We start from the raw sequence: 25,249 nt of genomic DNA on the forward strand, positions 1-25,249 counted from the left end.
AGAGAGAGAGTGTATGCCAGCACACACCCCAGCGCTATATGACCCAGGAAAAAAACACAATCATTTTATGTTTACCCAGTAGCGCTGTATTTCCATATATATATGCGCCTAATTATGTGCCCCCCTCTTCTTTAAGACCCTCTTTTTACCGTGGTATAAGCAGGGGAGAGTCCGTGGAGCTTCCCCTCAGCGGTGCTGTGGAGAAAATGGCGCTGGTGAGTGCTGAGGGAGAAGCCCCACCCCCTCAGCGACGGGCTTCTGTCCCGCTGAAATATAGTAAAAAAATGGCGGGGGCTCTTATATATATATATACAGTGCCTAGCTGCATATATATTTATTTTGCCAAAGAGAGGTCTATATTGCTGCCCAGGGCGTCCCCCCTGCGCCCTTCACCCTTACACTGACTGCCGTGTGTGAGGTGTATTGGAGCAATGGAGCACAGCTTTACTGCTGTGCGTTACCTCAGTGAAGATCATGAAGTCTTCCGCTGCCTCTGAAGTCTTCTTTTCTTCTCATACTCACCCGGCTTCTATCTTCCGGCTCTGCGTGGGGGACGGCGGCGCGGCTCTGGGACGGACGGCGAGGGTGAGACCTGCGTACCGATCCCTCTGGAGCTAATGCTGTACAGTAGCCTAAGAAGCAGAGCCTATCAACTCACAGAAGTAGGTGTGCATCTCTCCCCTCCGCCCCTCGATGCAGGGAGTCTGTTGCCAGCAGGCTCCCTGAAAATAAAAAAATCTAACAAATATACTTTCTGACAGGAAACTCAGGAGAGCTCCCTGAAAAGCACCCAGTCTCCTCTGGGCACAGTAGTAAACTGAGGTCTGGAGGAGGGGCATAGAGGGAGGAGCCAGTGCACACCAAGATCTAAAGTCTTTCTTAAAGTGCCCATGTCTCCTGCGGAGCCCGTCTATCCTTACGGAGTCCCCAGCATCCTCTAGGACGTAAGAGAAAAATTATGCTGGCAGAAAAATCCAATTGAGTGATTAAACAGCTCCAGAGCTGCTCTGTAAGGCAAGTAAAAGGGTGTGGGCCCTGCAGCACTACCTGTAGTTTGCATTGTGCATTGGAAGCCTAGTTTGCTGTCTGTTTCCACTTCTTTTTTCTTGAGCCCCTCCCGTCTATACCCTTGTGCACTATCCTGACTTCTCCTCCCGTCTGCTTACTTTGTGCCTTCCAATGCACAATGCAAACTACAGGTAGTGCTGCAGGGCCCACACCCTTTTACTTGCCTTATAGAGCAGCTCTTGAGCTGTTACAGTGCCCAGCTGCTGCAAGAAATCAGCGTGAATGCTTCAGGGGCTGGGGCATGGCCAACATGAGCCCCACAACGAAGGAGGGTGGGGGTGTTTAATGCGAACTAGGGGTCTCGCACAATGCGAACTACAGGTAGTGCTGCAGGGCCCACACCCTTTTACTTGCCTTACAGAGCAGCTCTAGAGCTGTTACAGTGCCCAGCTGCTGCAAGAAATCAGCTTGAATCCTTCAGGGGCTGGGGCATAGCCAACATGAGCCCCACACCGACGGAGGGTGGAGGTGTTTAATGCGAACTAGGGGTCATCCAAGTGCCGCAAAAGGCCGCCATGCCCTGCACGCCCCTTTTCTCTTTTCATATGCAGACGAGGGTTGAAGCCAACTTTGACCCACTGCTTGGATGACATCGCCATATGCAAATCCATCTGCTGCAGGCCTTCCCCCAGGAATGCTTGCACTAGTTGTTGCATTTGGTTTGTTGTTTGGGGGTGCTTCAGTATTAGGCAGCCTTCTGCCCTCCCATGTTCATCTGAAAATATGTGTTCTCCCTGCAGTTGTTGTCCCCAGATGAGAGTTCCCTTGTGCTGCCTCAGTTGAATCTCCTTTACTTGACAGAGATGTGCCTGAGCAGCGGCCCTCCCCAGCCCTATCCCAAATCATACTTATTTTGCATAGGAGATACCATGGTCATGAAGACTGTTCTCCCAGGGTGCGGTTCATTCATTGCATTCTGGGTATGCTCACCCCTGTGATTTCCCCAAATGTGGGAAACTCGACTGCATTATTTAATGCGAACTAGGGGTCATCCAAGCACCGCAAAAGGCCGCCATGCCCTGCATACCCCTTTTCTCTTTTCATAAGCAGACGAGGTTTGAAGCCAACTTTGACCCACTGCTTGGATGACATCACTTGCTGCCTTTCCAATGAAGCAAGTTTAATTTAATAATAGGTGAAAAACCATCCCTACAAAGGTGTTAATCAGATACTTGGCTTTGTGGACACTTTTCAGAGCACAAATTTGTTAGCATAAAAATAAAGCCAGAAAATGAAGAGCTGTTTAATCACTCAATTGGATTTTTCTGCCAGCATATTTCTTTTTCTCTGCAACCCACTGCTAAATTGTGCTTCCTAGCTGTTTTTATAAAATCACTGAATCAAATCTAACTCTGATTACATCAGAGAAGGCCAGGTACCCTACACCATAACAGGGGGTTTGAAATTTTGACTTGTCTACTTAAAGATCACCAAAATCTGATAACAAGGTCAATTAAGTCCCTGGGTGGGATTGAACCACCAACCTTTTGGTTAATAGCCTTACACACTAACTGATTGCGCCACAGCGACACTTTGCAAAAGTACATACTGACAAAGGCTAATAAGCATTCATCTAGAACGATTCCTAGAAACATTTTAAAAAGTCAATAATGTGGAGAGTTTTTGTAAGATGTTTCTTCCATCAACCAATGAAGAAACACATTGGTACTTTCCCATGATGAGTGAGTGCTTCAGGATCTTTTACACTTACATGTGCAGCAGAGTACTGTAATGGAAGCATGCTGGGTCCATAACCCAGAGGTAGGCAGATTGAAACTATCCTCTGCTATATGCATTTTTTTTGTTAATTAAAGTAATCCAAAACTGGGATTGATATTTTTGCTCTTTTATTTTTACTTAAAGTACAATAACTTTTACCATTTTAATTTGTTTTAATAGTATATTGACAGTATTGTTTTCTTTCAAAAATCCAATTAATTTTCTTTACCCGATTATTAAAATGGTAATTGACAAAAACAAACTACATTGTCACCAGAAGAGCAATACAAAATGTACAAGTGATATATTAAAATCATCTTTCCAGCTTGAATTTCAATGATGCATTGGGGCAACGATTTTGTGAGAAACATCTTCACCCTTAAATAAAGATTTTCTTAATTCCTTACCTGTGTGCTAATTAGATATCACCTTGTTTTCACATTAAACAGACTTCCACATGAGAAAACAGCAAATATGCAGTGGCGTTAATGTTTCCTGGTGTCAACCTGTATTATTTCCGTAGATATTGAAATGAGGATGCATCTTGCTGCCCTTCCAATGAAACAAGTTTAATTTAGTAATAGGTGAAAAACCATCCCTACAAAGATGTTAATCAGATACTTGGCTTTGTGGACACTTTTCAGAGAACAAATTTGTAATCATAAAAATAAAGCCAGAAAATGAAGAGCTGTTTAATCACTCAATTGGATTTTTCTGCCAGCATTTTTCTTTTTCTCTGCAACCACTGCTAAATTGTGCTTCCTAGCTGTTTTTTTATAAAATCACTTAATCAAATCTAACTCTGATTACATCAGAGAAGGCCAGGTACCCTATACCATAAGAGGGGGTTTGCAATTTTGACTTGTCTACTTAAATATCACCAAAATCTGATCACAAGGTCAATTACGTCCCTGGGTGGGATTGAACCACCAACCTTTTGATAATTAGCTGAACACACTAACCGATTGCGCCACAGAGACACTTTGCAAAAAGCACATACTGACAAAGACTAATAAGCATTCATCTAGAATGTTTCCTAGAAAAACTTTAAAAAGTCAATAATCTGGAGAGTTTTTGTAAGATGTTTCTTCCAGCAACCAATGAAGAAACACATTGGTACTTTCGCATGATGAGTGAGTGCTTCAGGATCTCTTGCACTTACATGTGCAGCAGAGTACTGCAATGGAAGCATGCTGGGCCCATAACCCAGAGGTAGGCAGATTGAAACTATCCTTTGCTATATGATTTTTTTTTTTTTGTTCATTAAAGTAATCCAAAACTGGGATTGATATTTTAGCTTTTATTTTTACTTAAAGTACAATAACTTTTACCATTTTAATTTGTTTTAATAGTATATTGACAGTATTGTTTTCTTTCAAAAATCCACTTAATTTTCTTTACCCTATTATTAAAATGGTAATTGACAAAAACAAACTACATTGTCACCATAAGAGCAATACAAAATGTACAAGTGATATATTAAAATCATCTTTCCAGCTTGAATTTCAATGATGCATTGGGGCAACGATTTTGTGAGAAACATCTTCACCCTTAAATAAAGATTTTCTTAATTCCTTACCTGTGTGCTAATTAGATATCACCTTGTTTTCACATTAAACAGACTTCCACATGAGAAAGCAGCAAGGATGCAGTGGCGTTAATGTTTCCTGGTGTCAACCTGTATTATTTCAGTAGATATTGAAATGAGGATGCATCTTGCTGCCTTTCCAATGAAGCAAGTTTAATTTAGTAATAGGTGAAAAACCATCCCTACAAATATGTTAATCAGATACTTGGCTTTGTGGACACTTTTCAGAGAACAAATTAGTTAGCATAAAAATAAAGCCAGAAAATGAAGAGCTGTTTAATCACTCAATTGGATTTTTCTGCCAGCATATTTCTTTTTCTCTGCAACCCACTGCCAAATTGAGCTTCCTAGCTGTTTTTATAAAATCACTGAATCAAATCTAACTCTGATTACATCAGAGAAGGCCAGGTACCCTACACCATAACAGGGGGTTTGAAATTTTGACTTGTCTACTTAAAGATCACCAAAATCTGATAACAAGGTCAATTAAGTCCCTGGGTGGGATTGAACAACCAACCTTTTGGTTAATAGCCTTACACACTAACTGATTGCGCCACAGCTACACTTTGCAAAAGTACATACTGACAAAGGCTAATAAGCATTCATCTAGAACGATTCCTAGAAACATTTTAAAAAGTCAATAATGTGGAGAGTTTTTGTAAGATGTTTCTTCCATCAACCAATGAAGAAACACATTGGTACTTTCCCATGATAAGTGAGTGCTTCAGGACCTCTTGCACTTACATGTGCAGCAGAGTACTGTAATGGAAGCATGCTGGGTCCATAACCCAGAGGTAGGCAGATTGAAACTATCCTCTGCTATATGCATTTTTTTTTGTTCATTAAAGTAATCCAAAACTGGGATTGATATTTTTGCTCTTTTATTTTTACTTAAAGTACAATAACTTTTACCATTTTAATTTGTTTTAATAGTATATTGACAGTATTGTTTTCTTTCAAAAATCCACTTAATTTTCTTTACCCGATTATTAAAATGGTAATTGACAAAAACAAACTACATTGTCACCAGAAGAGCAATACAAAATGTACAAGTGATATATTAAAATCATCTTTCCAGCTTGAATTTCAATGATGCATTGGGGCAACGATTTTGTGAGAAACATCTTCACCCTTAAATAAAGATTTTCTTAATTCCTTACCTGTGTGCTAATTAGATATCACCTTGTTTTCACATTAAACAGACTTCCACATGCGAAAGCAGCAAGGATGCAGTGGCGTTAATGTTTCCTGGTGTCAACCTGTATTATTTTAGTAGACATTGAAATGAAGATGCATCTTGCTGCCTTTCCAATGAAGCAAGTTTAATTTAGTAATAGGTGAAAAACCATCCCTACAAAGGTGTTAATCAGAGACTTGGCTTTGTGGACACTTTTCAGAGAACAAATTTGTTAGTATAAAAATAAAGCCAGAAAATGAAGAGCTGTTTAATCACTCAATTGGATTTTTCTGCCAGCATATTTCTTTTTCTCTGCAACCCACTGCTAAATTGTTCTTCCTAGCTGTTTTTATAAAATCACTGAATCAAATCTAACTCTGATTACATTAGAGAAGGCCAGGTACCCTACACCATAACAGGGGGTTTGAAATTTTGACTTGTCTACTTAAAGATCACCAAAATCTGATAACAAGGTCAATTAAGTCCCTTGGTGGGATTGAACCACCAACCTTTTGGTTAATAGCCTTACACACTAACTGATTGCGCCACAGCGACACTTTTCAAAAGAACATACTGACAAAGGCTAATAAGCATTCATCTAGAACGATTCCTAGAAACATTTTAAAAAGTCAATAATGTGGAGAGTTTTTGTAAGATGTTTCTTCCATCAACCAATGAAGAAACACATTGGTACTTTCCCATGATGAGTGAGTGCTTCAGGATCTCTTGCACTTACATGTGCAGCAGAGTACTGTAATGGAAGCATGCTGGGTCCATAACCCAGAGGTAGGCAGATTGAAACTATCCTCTGCTATATGCATTTTTTTTGTTAATTAAAGTAATCCAAAACTGGGATTGATATTTTTGCTCTTTTATTTTTACTTAAAGTACAATAACTTTTACCATTTTAATTTGTTTTAATAGTATATTGACAGTATTGTTTTCTTTCAAAAATCCTATTAATTTTCTTTACCCGATTATTAAAATGGTAATTGACAAAAACAAACTACATTGTCACCAGAAGAGCAATACAAAATGTACAAGTGATATATTAAAATCATCTTTCCAGCTTGAATTTCAATGATGCATTGGAGCAACGATTTTGTGAGAAACATCTTCACCCTTAAATAAAGATGTTCTTAATTCCTTACCTGTGTGCTAATTAGATATCACCTTGTTTTCACATTAAACAGACTTCCACATGAGAAAACAGCAAAGATGCAGTGGCGTTAATGTTTCCTGGTGTCATCCTGTATTATTTCCGTAGATATTGAAATGAGGATGCATCTTGCTGCCTTTCCAATGAAGCAAGTTTAATTTAGTAATAGGTGAAAAACCATCCCTACAAAGATGTTAATCAGATACTTGGCTTTGTGGACACTTTTCAGAGAACAAATTTGTTATCATAAAAATAAAGCCAGAAAATGAAGAGCTGTTTAATCACTCAATTGGATTTTTCTGCCAGCATTTTTCTTTTTCTCTGCAACCCACTGCTAAATTGTGCTTCCTAGCTGTTTTTTTATAAAATCACTTAATCAAATCTAACTCTGATAACATCAGAGAAGGCCAGGTACCCTACACCATAAGAGGGGGTTTGCAATTTTGACTTGTCTACTTAAATATTACCAAAATCTGATCACAAGGTCAATTACGTCCCTGGATGGGATTGAACCACCAACCTTTTGATTAATAGCTGAACACACTAACCTATTGCGCCACAGAGACACTTTGCGAAAAGTCCATACTGACAAAGACTAATAAGCATTCATCTAGAACGTTTCCTAGAAAAACTTTAAAAAGTCAATAATCTGGAGAGTTTTTGTAAGATGTTTCTTCCAGCAACCAATGAAGAAACACATTGGTACTTTCGCATGATGAGTGAGTGCTTCAGGATCTCTTGCACTTACATGTGCAGCAGAGTACTGCAATGGAAGCATGCTGGGCCCATAACCCAGAGGTAGGCAGATTGAAACTATCCTTTGCTATATGCATTTTTTTTTTGTTCATTAAAGTAATCCAAAACTGGGATTGATATTTTAGCTTTTATTCTTACTTAAAGTACAATAACTTTTACCATTTTAATTTGTTTTAATAGTATATTGACAGTATTGTTTTCTTTCAAAAATCCAATTAATTTTCTTTACCCGATTATTAAAATGGTAATTGACAAAAACAAACTACATTGTCACCAGAAGAGCAATACAAAATGTACAAGGGATATATTAAAATCATCTTTCCAGCTTGAATTTCAATGATGCATTGGGGCAACGATTTTGTGAGAAACATCTTCACCCTTAAATAAAGATTTTCTTAATTCCTTACCTGTGTGCTAATTAGATATCACCTTGTTTTCACATTAAACAGACTTCCACATGAGAAAGCAGCAAGGATGCAGTGGCGTTAATGTTTCCTGGTGTCAACCTGTATTATTTCAGTAGATATTGAAATGAGGATGCATCTTGCTGCCTTTCCAATGAAGCAAGTTTAATTTAGTAATAGGTGAAAAACCATCCCTACAAATATGTTAATCAGATACTTGGCTTTGTGGACACTTTTCAGAGAACAAATTCGTTAGCATAAAAATAAAGCCAGAAAATGAAGAGCTGTTTAATCACTCAATTGGATTTTTCTGCCAGCATATTTCTTTTTCTCTGCAACCCACTGCTAAATTGTGCTTCCTAGCTGTTTTTTTTATAAAATCACTTATTCAAATCTAACTCTGATTACATCAGAGTAGGCCCGGTACCCTACACCATAAGAAGGGGGTTTGAAATTTTGACTTGTCTACTTAAAGATCACCAAAATCTGATAACAAGGTCAATTACATCCCTGGGTGGGATTGAACCACCAACCCTTTGATTAATAACCAAACACACTAACAGATTGCGCCACAGAGACACTTTACAAACGTACATACTGACAAAGGCTAATAAGCATTCATCTAGAACGTTTCCTAGAAAAACTTTAAAAAGTCAATAATCTGGAGAGTTTTTGTAAGATGTTTCTTCCATCAACCAACGAAGAAACACATTGGTACTTTCCCATGATGAGTGAGTGCTTCAGGATCTCTTGCACTTACATGTGCAGCAGAGTACTGCAATGGAAAAATGCTGGGCCCATAACCCAGAGGTAGGCAGATTGAAACTATCCTCTGCTATATGCATTTTTTTTTGTTAATTAAAGTAATCCAAAACTGGGATTGATATTTTTGCTCTTTTATTTTTACTTAAAGTACAATAACTTTTACCATTTTAATTTGTTTTAATAGTATATTGACAGTATTGTTTTCTTTCAAAAATCCATTTAATTTTCTTTACCCTATTATTAAAATGGTAATTGACAAAAACAAACTACATTGTCACCAGAAGAGCAATACAAAATGTACAAGTGATATATTAAAATCATCTTTCCAGCTTGAATTTCAATGATGCATTGGGGCAACGATTTTGTGAGAAACACCTTCACCCTTAAATAAAGATTTTCTTAATTCCTTACCTGTGTGCTAATTAGATATCACCTTGTTTTCACATTAAACAGACTTTCACATGCGAAAACAGCAAATATGCAGTGGCGTTAATGTTTCCTGGTGTCAACCTGTATTATTTCCGTAGATATTGAAATGAGGATGCATCTTGCTGCCTTTCCAATGAAGCAAGTTTAATTTAGTAATAGGTGAAAAACCATCCCTACAAAGATGTTAATCAGATACTTGGCTTTGTGGACACTTTTCAGAGAACAAATTTGTTATCATAAAAATAAAGCCAGAAAATGAAGAGCTGTTTAATCACTCAATTGGATTTTTCTGCCAGCATTTTTCTTTTTCTCTGCAACCCACTGCTAAATTGTGCTTCCTAGCTGTTTTTTTATAAAATCACTTAATCAAATCTAACTCTGATAACATCAGAGAAGGCCAGGTACCCTACACCATAAGAGGGGGTTTGCAATTTTGACTTGTCTACTTAAATATTACCAAAATCTGATCACAAGGTCAATTACGTCCCTGGATGGGATTGAACCACCAACCTTTTGATTAATAGCTGAACACACTAACCGATTGCGCCACAGAGACACTTTGCGAAAAGTCCATACTGACAAAGACTAATAAGCATTCATCTAGAACGTTTCCTAGAAAAACTTTAAAAAGTCAATAATCTGGAGAGTTTTTGTAAGATGTTTCTTCCAGCAACCAATGAAGAAACACATTGGTACTTTCGCATGATGAGTGAGTGCTTCAGGATCTCTTGCACTTACATGTGCAGCAGAGTACTGCAATGGAAGCATGCTGGGCCCATAACCCAGAGGTAGGCAGATTGAAACTATCCTTTGCTATATGCATTTTTTTTTGTTCATTAAAGTAATCCAAAACTGGGATTGATATTTTAGCTTTTATTTTTACTTAAAGTACAATAACTTTTACCATTTTAATTTGTTTTAATAGTATATTGACAGTATTGTTTTCTTTCAAAAATCCAATTAATTTTCTTTACCCGATTATTAAAATGGTAATTGACAAAAACAAACTACATTGTCACCAGAAGAGCAATACAAAATGTACAAGGGATATATTAAAATCATCTTTCCAGCTTGAATTTCAATGATGCATTGGGGCAACGATTTTGTGAGAAACATCTTCACCCTTAAATAAAGATTTTCTTAATTCCTTACCTGTGTGCTAATTAGATATCACCTTGTTTTCACATTAAACAGACTTCCACATGAGAAAGCAGCAAGGATGCAGTGGCATTAATGTTTCCTGGTGTCAACCTGTATTATTTCAGTAGATATTGAAATGAGGATGCATCTTGCTGCCTTTCCAATGAAGCAAGTTTAATTTAGTAATAGGTGAAAAACCATCCCTACAAATATGTTAATCAGATACTTGGCTTTGTGGACACTTTTCAGAGAACAAATTCGTTAGCATAAAAATAAAGCCAGAAAATGAAGAGCTGTTTAATCACTCAATTGGATTTTTCTGCCAGCATATTTCTTTTTCTCTGCAACCCACTGCTAAATTGTGCTTCCTAGCTGTTTTTTTTATAAAATCACTTATTCAAATCTAACTCTGATTACATCAGAGTAGGCCAGGTACCCTACACCATAAGAAGGGGGTTTGAAATTTTGACTTGTCTACTTAAAGATCACCAAAATCTGATAACAAGGTCAATTACATCCCTGGGTGGGATTGAACCACCAACCCTTTGATTAATAACCAAACACACTAACAGATTGCGCCACAGAGACACTTTACAAACGTACATACTGACAAAGGCTAATAAGCATTCATCTAGAACGTTTCCTAGAAAAACTTTAAAAAGTCAATAATCTGGAGAGTTTTTGTAAGATGTTTCTTCCATCAACCAACGAAGAAACACATTGGTACTTTCCCATGATGAGTGAGTGCTTCAGGATCTCTTGCACTTACATGTGCAGCAGAGTACTGCAATGGAAAAATGCTGGGCCCATAACCCAGAGGTAGGCAGATTGAAACTATCCTCTGCTATATGCATTTTTTTTTTGTTAATTAAAGTAATCCAAAACTGGGATTGATATTTTTGCTCTTTTATTTTTACTTAAAGTACAATAACTTTTACCATTTTAATTTGTTTTAATAGTGTATTGACAGTATTGTTTTCTTTCAAAAATCCACTTAATTTTCTTTACCCTATTATTAAAATGGTAATTGACAAAAACAAACTACATTGTCACCAGAAGAGCAATACAAAATGTACAAGTGATATATTAAAATCATCTTTCCAGCTTGAATTTCAATGATGCATTGGGGCAACGATTTTGTGAGAAACACCTTCACCCTTAAATAAAGATTTTCTTAATTCCTTACCTGTGTGCTAATTAGATATCACCTTGTTTTCACATTAAACAGACTTTCACATGCGAAAACAGCAAATATGCAGTGGCGTTAATGTTTCCTGGTGTCAACCTGTATTATTTCCGTAGATATTGAAATGAGGATGCATCTTGCTGCCTTTCCAATGAAGCAAGTTTAATTTAGTAATAGGTGAAAAACCATCCCTACAAAGATGTTAATCAGATACTTGGCTTTGTGGACACTTTTCAGAGAACAAATTTGTAATCATAAAAATAAAGCCAGAAAATGAAGAGCTGTTTAATCACTCAATTGGATTTTTCTGCCAGCATTTTTCTTTTTCTCTGCAACCCACTGCTAAATTGTGCTTCCTAGCTGTTTTTTTATAAAATCACTTAATCAAATCTAACTCTGATTACATCAGAGAAGGCCAGGTACCCTATACCATAAGAGGGGGTTTGCAATTTTGACTTGTCTACTTAAATATCACCAAAATCTGATCACAAGGTCAATTACGTCCCTGGGTGGGATTGAACCACCAACCTTTTGATAAATAGCTGAACACACTAACCGATTGCGCCACAGAGACACTTTGCAAAAAGCACATACTGACAAAGACTAATAAGCATTCATCTAGAACGTTTCCTAGAAAAACTTTAAAAAGTCAATAATCTGGAGAGTTTTTGTAAGATGTTTCTTCCAGCAACCAATGAAGAAACACATTGGTACTTTCGCATGATGAGTGAGTGCTTCAGGATCTCTTGCACTTACATGTGCAGCAGAGTACTGCAATGGAAGCATGCTGGGCCCATAACCCAGAGGTAGGCAGATTGAAACTATCCTTTGCTATATGAATTTTTTTTTTTGTTCATTAAAGTAATCCAAAACTGGGATTGATATTTTAGCTTTTATTTTTACTTAAAGTACAATAACTTTTACCATTTTAATTTGTTTTAATAGTATATTGACAGTATTGTTTTCTTTCAAAAATCCACTTAATTTTCTTTACCCTATTATTAAAATGGTAATTGACAAAAACAAACTACATTGTCACCATAAGAGCAATACAAAATGTACAAGTGATATATTAAAATCATCTTTCCAGCTTGAATTTCAATGATGCATTGGGGCAACGATTTTGTGAGAAACATCTTCACCCTTAAATAAAGATTTTCTTAATTCCTTACCTGTGTGCTAATTAGATATCACCTTGTTTTCACATTAAACAGACTTCCACATGAGAAAGCAGCAAGGATGCAGTGGCGTTAATGTTTCCTGGTGTCAACCTGTATTATTTCAGTAGATATTGAAATGAGGATGCATCTTGCTGCCTTTCCAATGAAGCAAGTTTAATTTAGTAATAGGTGAAAAACCATCCCTACAAATATGTTAATCAGATACTTGGCTTTGTGGACACTTTTCAGAGAACAAATTAGTTAGCATAAAAATAAAGCCAGAAAATGAAGAGCTGTTTAATCACTCAATTGGATTTTTCTGCCAGCATATTTCTTTTTCTCTGCAACCCACTGCCAAATTGTGCTTCCTAGCTGTTTTTATAAAATCACTGAATCAAATCTAACTCTGATTACATCAGAGAAGGCCAGGTACCCTACACCATAACAGGGGGTTTGAAATTTTGACTTGTCTACTTAAAGATCACCAAAATCTGATAACAAGGTCAATTAAGTCCCTGGGTGGGATTGAATAACCAACCTTTTGGTTAATAGCCTTACACACTAACTGATTGCGCCACAGCTACACTTTGCAAAAGTACATACTGACAAAGGCTAATAAGCATTCATCTAGAACGATTCCTAGAAACATTTTAAAAAGTCAATAATGTGGAGAGTTTTTGTAAGATGTTTCTTCCATCAACCAATGAAGAAACACATTGGTACTTTCCCATGATAAGTGAGTGCTTCAGGACCTCTTGCACTTACATGTGCAGCAGAGTACTGTAATGGAAGCATGCTGGGTCCATAACCCAGAGGTAGGCAGATTGAAACTATCCTCTGCTATATGCATTTTTTTTTGTTAATTAAAGTAATCCAAAACTGGGATTGATATTTTTGCTCTTTTATTTTTACTTAAAGTACAATAACTTTTACCATTTTAATTTGTTTTAATAGTATATTGACAGTATTGTTTTCTTTCAAAAATCCACTTAATTTTCTTTACCCGATTTTTAAAATGGTAATTGACAAAAACAAACTACATTGTCACCAGAAGAGCAATACAAAATGTACAAGTGATATATTAAAATCATCTTTCCAGCTTGAATTTCAATGATGCATTGGGGCAACGATTTTGTGAGAAACATCTTCACCCTTAAATAAAGATTTTCTTAATTCCTTACCTGTGTGCTAATTAGATATCACCTTGTTTTCATATTAAACAGACTTCCACATGCGAAAGCAGCAAGGATGCAGTGGCGTTAATGTTTCCTGGTGTCAACCTGTATTATTTCAGTAGACATTGAAATGAAGATGCATCTTGCTGCCTTTCCAATGAAGCAAGTTTAATTTAGTAATAGGTGAAAAACCATCCCTACAAAGGTGTTAATCAGAGACTTGGCTTTGTGGACACTTTTCAGAGAACAAATTTGTTAGTATAAAAATAAAGCCAGAAAATGAAGAGCTGTTTAATCACTCAATTGGATTTTTCTGCCAGCATATTTCTTTTTCTCTGCAACCCACTGCTAAATTGTTCTTCCTAGCTGTTTTTATAAAATCACTGAATCAAATCTAACTCTGATTACATTAGAGAAGGCCAGGTACCCTACACCATAACAGGGGGTTTGAAATTTTGACTTGTCTACTTAAAGATCACCAAAATCTGATAACAAGGTCAATTAAGTCCCTTGGTGGGATTGAATCACCAACCTTTTGGTTAATAGCCTTACACACTAACTGATTGCGCCACAGCGACACTTTGCAAAAGAACATACTGACAAAGGCTAATAAGCATTCATCTAGAACGATTCCTAGAAACATTTTAAAAAGTCAATAATGTGGAGAGTTTTTGTAAGATGTTTCTTCCATCAACCAATGAAGAAACACATTGGTACTTTCCCATGATGAGTGAGTGCTTCAGGATCTCTTGCACTTACATGTGCAGCAGAGTACTGTAATGGAAGCATGCTGGGTCCATAACCCAGAGGTAGGCAGATTGAAACTATCCTCTGCTATATGCATTTTTTTTGTTAATTAAAGTAATCCAAAACTGGGATTGATATTTTTGCTCTTTTATTTTTACTTAAAGTACAATAACTTTTACCATTTTAATTTGTTTTAATAGTATATTGACAGTATTGTTTTCTTTCAAAAATCCTATTAATTTTCTTTACCCGATTATTAAAATGGTAATTGACAAAAACAAACTACATTGTCACCAGAAGAGCAATACAAAATGTACAAGTGATATATTAAAATCATCTTTCCAGCTTGAATTTCAATGATGCATTGGGGCAACGATTTTGTGAGAAACATCTTCACCCTTAAATAAAGATGTTCTTAATTCCTTACCTGTGTGCTAATTAGATATCACCTTGTTTTCACATTAAACAGACTTCCACATGAGAAAACAGCAAAGATGCAGTGGCGTTAATGTTTCCTGGTGTCAACCTGTATTATTTCCGTAGATATTGAAATGAGGATGCATCTTGCTGCCTTTCCAATGAAGCAAGTTTAATTTAGTAATAGGTGAAAAACCATCCCTACAAAGATGTTAATCAGATACTTGGCTTTGTGGACACTTTTCAGAGAACAAATTTGTTATCATAAAAATAAAGCCAGAAAATGAAGAGCTGTTTAATCACTCAATTGGATTTTTCTGCCAGCATTTTTCTTTTTCTCTGCAACCCACTGCTAAATTGTGCTTCCTAGCTGTTTTTTTATAAAATCACTTAATGAAATCTAACTCTGATTACATCAGAGAAGGCCAGGTACCCTACACCATAAGAGGGGGTTTGCAATTTTGACTTGTCTACTTAAATATTACCAAAATCTGATCACAAGGTCAATTACGTCCCTGGATGGGATTGAACCACCAACCTTTTGATTAATAGCTGAACACACTAACCGATTGCGCCACAGAGACACTTTGCGAAAAGTACATACTGACAAAGACTAATAAGCATTCATCTAGAACGTTTCCTAGAAAAACTTTAAAAAGTCAATAATCTGGAGAGTTTTTGTAAGATGTTTCTTCCAGCAACCAATGAAGAAACACATTGGTACTTTCGCATGATGAGTGAGTGCTTCAGGATCTCTTGCACTTACATGTGCAGCAGAGTACTGCAATGGAAGCATGCTGGGCCCATAACCCAGAGGTAGGCAGATTGAAACTATCCTTTGCTATATGCATTTTTTTTTTGTTCATTAAAGTAATCCAAAACTGGGATTGATATTTTAGCTTTTATTTTTACTTAAAGTACAATAACTTTTACCATTTTAATTTGTTTTAATAGTATATTGACAGTATTGTTTTCTTTCAAAAATCCAATTAATTTTCTTTACCCGATTATTAAAATGGTAATTGACAAAAACAAACTACATTGTCACCAGAAGAGCAATACAAAATGTACAAGTGATATATTAAAATCATCTTTCCAGCTTGAATTTCAATGATGCATTGGGGCAACGATTTTGTGAGAAACATCTTCACCCTTAAATAAAGATTTTCTTAATTCCTTACCTGTGTGCTAATTAGATATCACCTTGTTTTCACATTAAACAGACTTCCACATGAGAAAGCAGCAAGGATGCAGTGGCGTTAATGTTTCCTGGTGTCAACCTGTATTATTTCAGTAGATATTGAAATGAGGATGCATCTTGCTGCCTTTCCAATGAAGCAAGTTTAATTTAGTAATAGGTGAAAAACCATCCCTACAAATATGTTAATCAGATACTTGGCTTTGTGGACACTTTTCAGAGAACAAATTCGTTAGCATAAAAATAAAGCCAGAAAATGAAGAGCTGTTTAATCACTCAATTGGATTTTTCTGCCAGCATATTTCTTTTTCTCTGCAACCCACTGCTAAATTGTGCTTCCTAGCTGTTTTTTTTATAAAACCACTTATTCAAATCTAACTCTGATTACATCAGAGTAGGCCAGGTACCCTACACCATAAGAAGGGGGTTTGAAATTTTGACTTGTCTACTTAAAGATCACCAAAATCTGATAACAAGGTCAAAAACTTCCCTGGGTGGGATTGAACCACCAACCCTTTGATTAATAACCAAACACACTAACAGATTGCGCCACAGAGACACTTTACAAACGTACATACTGACAAAGGCTAATAAGCATTCATCTAGAACGTTTCCTAGAAAAACTTTAAAAAGTCAATAATCTGGAGAGTTTTTGTAAGATGTTTCTTCCATCAACCAACGAAGAAACACATTGGTACTTTCCCATGATGAGTGAGTGCTTCAGGATCTCTTGCACTTACATGTGCAGCAGAGTACTGCAATGGAAAAATGCTGGGCCCATAACCCAGAGGTAGGCAGATTGAAACTATCCTTTGCTATATGCATTTTTTTTTGTTAATTAAAGTAATCCAAAACTGGGATTGATATTTTTGCTCTTTTATTTTTACTTAAAGTACAATAACTTTTACCATTTTAATTTGTTTTAATAGTATATTGACAGTATTGTTTTCTTTCAAAAATCCACTTAATTTTCTTTACCCTATTATTAAAATGGTAATTGACAAAAACAAACGACATTGTCACCAGAAGAGCAATACAAAATGTACAAGTGATATATTAAAATCATCTTTCCAGCTTGAATTTCAATGATGCATTGGGGCAACGATTTTGTGAGAAACACCTTCACCCTTAAATAAAGATTTTCTTAATTCCTTACCTGTGTGCTAATTAGATATCACCTTGTTTTCACATTAAACAGACTTCCACATGCGAAAGCAGCAAGGATGCAGTGGCGTTAATGTTTCCTGGTGTCAACCTGTATTATTTCAGTAGACATTGAAATGAGGATGCATCTTGCTGCCTTTCCAATGAAGCAAGTTTAATTTAGTAATAGGTGAAAAACCATCCCTACAAAGGTGTTAATCAGAGACTTGGCTTTGTGGACACTTTTCAGAGAACAAATTTGTTAGCATAAAAATAAAGCCAGAAAATGAAGAGCTGTTTAATCACTCAATTGGATTTTTTTGCCAGCATATTTCTTTTTCTCTGCAACCCACTGCTAAATTGTGCTTCCTAGCTGTTTTTATAAAATCACTGAATCAAATCTAACTCTGATTACATCAGAGAAGGCCAGGTACCCTACACCATAACAGGGGGTTTGAAATTTTGACTTGTCTACTTAAAGATCACCAAAATCTGATAACAAGGTCAATTACGTCCCTGGGTGGGATTGAACCACCAACCTTTTGGTTAATAACCATACACACTAACTGATTGCGCCACAGCGGCACTTTGCAAAAGTACATACTGACAAAGGCTAATAAGCATTCATCTAGAACGTTTCCTAGAAACATTTTAAAAAGTCAATAATGTGGAGAGTTTTTGTAAGATGTTTCTTCCATCAACCAATGAAGAAACACATTGGTACTTTCCCATGATAAGTGAGTGCTTCAGGACCTCTTGCACTTACATGTGCAGCAGAGTACTGTAATGGAAGCATGCTGGGTCCATAACCCAGAGGTAGGCAGATTGAAACTATCCTCTGCTATATGCATTTTTTTTTGTTAATTAAAGTAATCCAAAACTGGGATTGATATTTTTGCTCTTTTATTTTTACTTAAAGTACAATAACTTTTACCATTTTAATTTGTTTTAATAGTATATTGACAGTATTGTTTTCTTTCAAAAATCCAATTAATTTTTATACCCGATTATTAAAAAGGTAATTGACAAAAACAAACTACATTGTCACCAGAAGAGCAATACAAAATGTACAAGTGATATATTAAAATCATCTTTCCAGCTTGAATTTCAATGATGCATTGGGGCAACGATTTTGTGAGAAACATCTTCACCCTTAAATAAAGATTTTCTTAATTCCTTACCTGTGTGCTAATTAGATATCACCTTGTTTTCACATTAAACAGACTTCCACATGAGAAAGCAGCAAGGATGCAGTGGCGTTAATGTTTCCTGGTGTCAACCTGTATTATTTCTGTAGATATTGAAATGAGGATGCATCTTGCTGCCTTTCCAATGAAGCAAGTTTAATTTAGTAATAGGTGAAAAACCATCCCTACAAAGGTGTTAATCAGAGACTTGGCTTTGTGGACACTTTTCAGAGAACAAATTTGTTAGCATAAAAATAAAGCCAGAAAATGAAGAGCTGTTTAATCACTCAATTGGATTTTTTTGCCAGCATATTTCTTTTTCTCTGCAACCCACTGCTAAATTGTGCTTCCTAGCTGTTTTTATAAAATCACTGAATCAAATCTAACTCTGATTACATCAGAGAAGGCCAGGTACCCTACACCATAAGAGGGGGTTTGAAATTTTGACTTGTCTACATAAAGATCACCAAAATCTGATAACAAGGTCAATTACGTCCCTGGGTGGGATTGAACCACCAACCTTTTGGTTAATAGCCTTACACACTAACTGATTGCGCCACAGCGACACTTTGCAAAAGCATATACTGAAAAAGGCTAATAAGCATTCATCTAGAACGTTTCCTAGAAACATTTTAAAAAGTCAATAATGTGGAGAGTTTTTGTAAGATGTTTCTTCCATCAACCAATGAAGAAACACATTGGTACTTTCCCATGATGAGTGAGTGCTTCAGGATCTCTTGCACTTACATGTGCAGCAGAGTACTGTAATGGAAGCATGCTGGGTCCATAACCCAGAGGTAGGCAGATTGAAACTATCCTCTGCTATATGCATTTTTTTTGTTAATTAAAGTAATCCAAAACTGGGATTGACATTTTTGCTCTTTTATTTTTACTTAAAGTACAATAACTTTTACCATTTTAATTTGTTTTAATAGTATATTGACAGTATTGTTTTCTTTCAAAAATTCACTTAATTTTCTTTTCTGTGTGCTAATTAGATATCACCTTGTTTTCACATTAAATAGACTACCACATGAGAAAGCAGCAAGGATGCAGTGGCGTTAATGTTTCCTGGTGGTAGTGGGGGACTGTGTTTGTGCTTTCCTCTGGTCAGCTCTGGTAAAAGTCAGATTTCTTTGTCTCAGATCTTCCTCTAGCCTTGTTCTTCTTTCGAGAGTTCCCTTGTGCTGCCTCAGTTGGATCTCCTTCACTTGACAGGGGCGTACCCGAGCAGCGACCCTCCCCAGCACTAGCCCAACTCCTACTTACCTGCCAGGTGAGATACTATGATCATGAAGGTGCTTCTCCCAGGGCAAGGCTCACCCATTGCACTCTGGGTGTGCTGCTCCTGCGATTTCCCCAAATGTGGGAAACTTGACAGCATAATTTGTGTTTCCCCTGGTCGGCTCTCGTATAATTCAGATCTCTTTGTCTCAGGTCTCTCTCCAGCCTAGTTTGCTGTCTGTTTCCACTTCTCTTTTCTTAAACCGCTCCCTTCTATGCCCTTGCGCACCTTAATTAAATCTAACTCTGATTACGTCAGAGAAGGCCAGGTACCCTACACCATAAGAGGGGGTTTGAAATTTTGACTTGTCTACTTAAAGATCACCAAAATCTGATCACAAGGTCAATTACATCACTGGGTGGGAACCTTTTGGTTAATAGCCCATGTAAGTGCAAGAGATCCTGAAGCACTCACTCATCATGGGAAAGTACCAATGTGTTTCTTACAAAAATTCTCCAGATTATTGACTTTTTAAAGTTTTTCTAGGAAACGTTCTAGATGAATGCTTATTAGCCTTTGTCAGTATGTACTTTCGCAAAGTGTCGCTGTGGCGCAATCAGTTAGTGTGTATGGCTATTAACCTAAAGGTTGGTGATTCAATCCCACCCAGGGACGTAATTGACCTTGTTATCAGATTTTGGTGATCTTTAAGTAGACAAGTCAAAATTTCAAACCCCCTCTTATGGTGTAGGGTACCCGGCCTTCTCTGATGTAATCAGAGTTAGATTTGATTAAGTGATTTTATAAAAAACAGCTAGGAAGCACAATTTAGCAGTGGGTTGCAGAGAAAAAAAATTATGCTGGCAGAAAAGTCCAATTGAGTGATTAAACAGCTCTTCATTTTCTGATTTTATGTTTATGCTAACAAATTTGCTCTCTGAAAAGTGTCCACAAAGCCAAGTCTCTGATTAACACCTTTAGTAGGAATGGTTTTTCACCTATTACTGAATTAAACTTGCTTCATTGGAAAGGCAGCAAGATGCATCCTCATTTCAATGTCTACTGAAATAATACAGGTTGACACCAGGAAACATAAACGTCACTGCATCCTTGCTGCTTCCTCATGGGGAAGTCTGTTTAATGTGAAAACAAGGTGATATCTAATCAGCACACAGGTAAGGAATTAAGAAAATCTTTCTTTATGGGTGAAGATGTTTCTCACAAAATTGTTGCACCAAGGCATCATTGAAATTAAAGCTGGAAAGATGATTTTAATATATCACTTGTATATTTTGTACTGCTCTTCTGGTGACAATGTAGTTTGTTTTTGTCAATTACCATTTTAATAATAGGGTAAAGAAAATTAAGTGGATTTTTGAAAGAAAACAATACTGTCAATATACTATTAAAACAAATTAAAATGGTAAAAGTTATTGTACTTTAAGTAAAAATAAAAGAGCAAAAATATCAATCCCAGTTTTGGATTACTTTAATTAACAAAAAACAATGCATATAGCAGAGGATAGTTTCAATCTGCCTACCTCTGGGTTATGGACCCAGCATGCTTCCATTACAGTACTCTGCTGCACATGTAAGTGCAAGAGATCCTGAAGCACTCACTCATCATGGGAAAGTACCAATGTGTTTCTTCATTGGTTGATGGAAGAAACATCTTACAAAAACTCTCCAGATTATTGACTTTTTAAAGTTTTTCTAGGAAACGTTCTAGATGAATGCTTATTAGCCTTTGTCAGTATGTACTTTCGCAAAGTGTCTCTGAGGCACAAACAGTTAGTGTGTTCAGTTGTTAACCAAAAGGTTGGTGGTTCAATCCCACCTAGGGACGTAATTGACCTTGTTATCAGATTTTGGTGATCTTTAAGTAGACAAGTAAAAATTTCAAACCACCTCTTATGGTGTAGGGTACCTGGCCTTCTCTGATGTAATCAGAGTTAGATTTGATTAAGTGATTTTATAAAAAAAACAGCCACAAAGCACAATTTAGCAGTGGGTTGCAGAGAAAAAGAAATATGCTGGCAGAAAAATCCAATTGAGTGATTAAACAGCTCTTCATTTTCTGGCTTTATTTTTATGCTAACAAATTTGTGCTCTGAAAAGTGTCCACAAAGCCAAGTATCTGATTAACACCTTTGTAGGGATGGTTTTTCACCTATTATTAAATTATACTTGCTTCATTGGAAAGGCAGCAAGTGATGTCATCCAAGCAGTGGGTCAAGGTTGGCTTCAAACCTCGTCTGCTTATGAAAAGAGAAAAGGGGTATGCAGGGCATGGCGGCCTTTTGCGGTGCTTGGATGACCCCTAGTTCGCATTAAATAATGCAGTCGAGTTTCCCACATTTGGGGAAATCACAGGGGTCAGCATACCCAGAATGCAATGAATGAACCGCACCCTGGGAGAACAGTCTTCATGACCATGGTATCTCCTATGCAAAATAAGTATGATTTGGGATAGGGCTGGGGAGGGCCGCTGCTCAGGCACATCTCTGTCAAGTAAAGGAGATTCAACTGAGGCAGCACAAGGGAACTCTCATCTGGGGACAACAACTGCAGGGAGAACACATATTTTCAGATGAACATGGGAGGGCAGAAGGCTGCCTAATACTGAAGCACCCCCAAACAACAAACCAAATGCAACAACTAGTGCAAGCATTCCTGGGGGAAGGCCTGCAGCAGATGGATTTGCATATGGCGATGTCATCCAAGCAGTGGGTCAAAGTTGGCTTCAACCCTCGTCTGCATATGAAAAGAGAAAAGGGGCGTGCAGGGCATGGCGGCCTTTTGCGGCACTTGGATGACCCCTAGTTCGCATTAAACACCTCCACCCTCCGTCGGTGTGGGGCTCATGTTGGCTATGCCCCAGCCCCTGAAGGATTCAAGCTGATTTCTTGCAGCAGCTGGGCACTGTAACAGCTCCAGAGCTGCTCTGTAATGCAAGTAAAAGGGTGTGGGCCCTGCAGCACTACCTGTAGTTCGCATTGTGCGAGACCCCTAGTTCGCATTAAACACCCCCACCCTCCTTCGGTGTGGGGCTCATGTTGGCCATGCCCCAGCCCCTGAAGCATTCAAGCTGATTTCTTGCAGCAGCTGGGCACTGTAACAGCTCAAGAGCTGCTCTGTAAGGCAAGTAAAAGGGTGTGGGCCCTGCAGCACTACCTGTAGTTTGCATTGTGCATTGGAAGGCACAAAGTAAGCAGACGGGAGGAGAAGTCAGGATAGTGCACAAGGGTATAGACGGGAGGGGCTCAAGAAAAAAGAAGTGGAAACAGACAGCAAACTAGGCTTCCAATGCACAATGCAAACTACAGGTAGTGCTGCAGGGCCCACACCCTTTTACTTGCCTTACAGAGCAGCTCTGGAGCTGTTTAATCACTCAATTGGATTTTTCTGCCAGCATAATTTTTCTCTTACGTCCTAGAGGATGCTGGGGACTCCGTAAGGACCATGGGGGATAGACGGGCTCCGCAGGAGACATGGGCACTTTAAGAAAGACTTTAGATCTGGGTGTGCACTGGCTCCTCCCTCTATGCCCCTCCTCCAGACCTCAGTTTACTACTGTGCCCAGAGGAGACTGGGTGCTTTTCAGGGAGCTCTCCTGAGTTTCCTGACAGAAAGTATATTTGTTAGATTTTTTTATTTTCAGGGAGCCTGCTGGCAACAGACTCCCTGCATCGAGGGGCGGAGGGGAGAGATGCACACCTACTTCTGTGAGTTGATAGGCTCTGCTTCTTAGGCTACTGTACAGCATTAGCTCCAGAGGGATCGGTACGCAGGTCTCACCCTCGCCGTCCGTCCCAGAGCCGCGCCGCCGTCCCCCTCGCAGAGCCGGAAGATAGAAGCCGGGTGAGTATGAGAAGAAAAGAAGACTTCAGAGGCGGCGGAAGACTTCATGATCTTCACTGAGGTAACGCACAGCAGTAAAGCTGTGCTCCATTGCTCCCATACACCTCACACACGGCAGTCAGTGTAAGGGTGAAGGGCGCAGGGGGGACGCCCTGGGCAGCAATATAGACCTCTCTTTGGCAAAATAAATATATATGCAGCTAGGCACTGTATATATATATAAGAGCCCCCGCCATTTTTTTACTATATTTGAGCGGGACAGAAGCCCGTCGCTGAGGGGGTGGGGCTTCTCCCTCAGCACTCACCAGCGCCATTTTCTCCACAGCACCGCTGAGGGGAAGCTCCATGGACTCTCCCCTGCTTATACCACGGTAGAAAGAGGGTCTTAAAGAAGAGAGGGCACATAATTAGGCGCATATATATATGGAAATACAGCGCTACTGGGTAAACATAAAATGATTGTGTTTTTTTCCTGGGTCATATAGCGCTGGGGTGTGTGCTGGCATACTTTCTCTCTCTGTCTCTCCAAAGGGCCTTGTTGGGGAACTGTCCTCAGATAAGAGGATTCCCTGAGTGTATGGTGTGTCGGTACACGTGTGTCGACATGTCTGAGGTAGAAGGCTCTCCTAGAGAGGAGCAGGAGCAAATTAATGTGGTGTCTCCATCGACAACGCCGACACCTGACTGGATGGATATGTGGAATGTTTTAAGTGCTAATGTAAACTTATTACACAAGAGATTAGACAAAGCTGAAGCTAGGGAACAGTCAGGGAGTCAACCCATGCCTGTCCCTATGTCGCAGGGACCTTCGGGGTCTCAAAAGCGCCCACTATCCCAAATAGTTGACACAGATACCGACACGGATTCTGACTCCAGTGTCGACTACGATGATGCAAAGTTACAACCAAAATTGGCTAAATGTATTCGATATATGATTATTGCAATAAAAGATGTTTTGCACATCACAGAGTCCCCTGTCCCTGACACGAGGGTACACATGTATAAGGGAAAGAAACCTGAGATAACCTTTCCCCCCTCACATGAGTTGAACGAATTATGTGAAAAAGCTTGGGAATCTCCAGACAAAAAGCTGCAGATTCCCAAAAGGATTCTTATGGCGTATCCTTTCCCGCCAATGGACAGGATACGGTGGGAATCCTCCCCTAGGGTGGATAAAGCATTGACACGCTTATCCAAAAAGGTAGCGCTGCCATCCCAGGATACGGCTACCATCAGGGACCCTGCTGACCGCAAGCAGGAGGTTACCCTAAAGTCCATTTACACACATTCTGGTACCTTACTCAGACCGGCAATTGCGTCGGCCGAGGTTGTAGCGCGGTGGCAGCATGGACAGATACCTTATCAGCAGAGATTGAGACCCTAGATAAGGATGCTATGTTATTGACCATAGGGCATATAAAAGATGCTGTCCTATATATGAGAGATGCTCAAAGTGACATTAGTCTACTGGGTTCTAGAATAAACGCTATGTCGATTTCTGCTAGACGAGTCCTATGGACCCGGCAATGGACAGGTGATGCCGACTCAAAAAGGCATATGGAGGTTTTACCTTACAGGGGTGAGGAATTGTTTGGGGAAGGTCTCTCGGACCTTGTCTCCACAGCTACAGCTGGTAAATCAAATTTTTTGCCTTATATTCCCTCACAGCCTAAGAAAGCACCACATTATCAAATGCAGTCCTTTCGATCACAGAGAAACAAGAAAGTACGAGGTGCGTCCTTTCT

At 38.3% G+C, this 25,249-nt stretch overlaps 1 non-coding gene and 2 pseudogenes across 1 annotated transcript; 2 read left to right on the top strand and 1 right to left on the bottom strand.

Moving 5' to 3' along the window:
* The first annotated feature begins 1,912 nt into the window (after nt 1-1,912).
* On the top strand, nt 1,913-2,091 carry LOC134982316 (U1 spliceosomal RNA; annotated as a pseudogene).
* Nucleotides 2,092-19,679: 17,588 nt separating this feature from the next.
* On the top strand, nt 19,680-19,842 carry LOC134982968 (U1 spliceosomal RNA). The gene has a single exon (XR_010191582.1). It is a non-coding gene; the product is annotated as a U1 spliceosomal RNA (small nuclear RNA).
* A 2,083-nt stretch (nt 19,843-21,925) lies between these two features.
* On the bottom strand, nt 21,926-22,104 carry LOC134982305 (U1 spliceosomal RNA; annotated as a pseudogene).
* Nucleotides 22,105-25,249: the final 3,145 nt, after the last annotated feature.

Source organism: Pseudophryne corroboree (assembly GCF_028390025.1).
Source record: "Pseudophryne corroboree isolate aPseCor3 chromosome 12 unlocalized genomic scaffold, aPseCor3.hap2 SUPER_12_unloc_1, whole genome shotgun sequence".
Taxonomy (NCBI): domain Eukaryota; kingdom Metazoa; phylum Chordata; class Amphibia; order Anura; family Myobatrachidae; genus Pseudophryne; species Pseudophryne corroboree.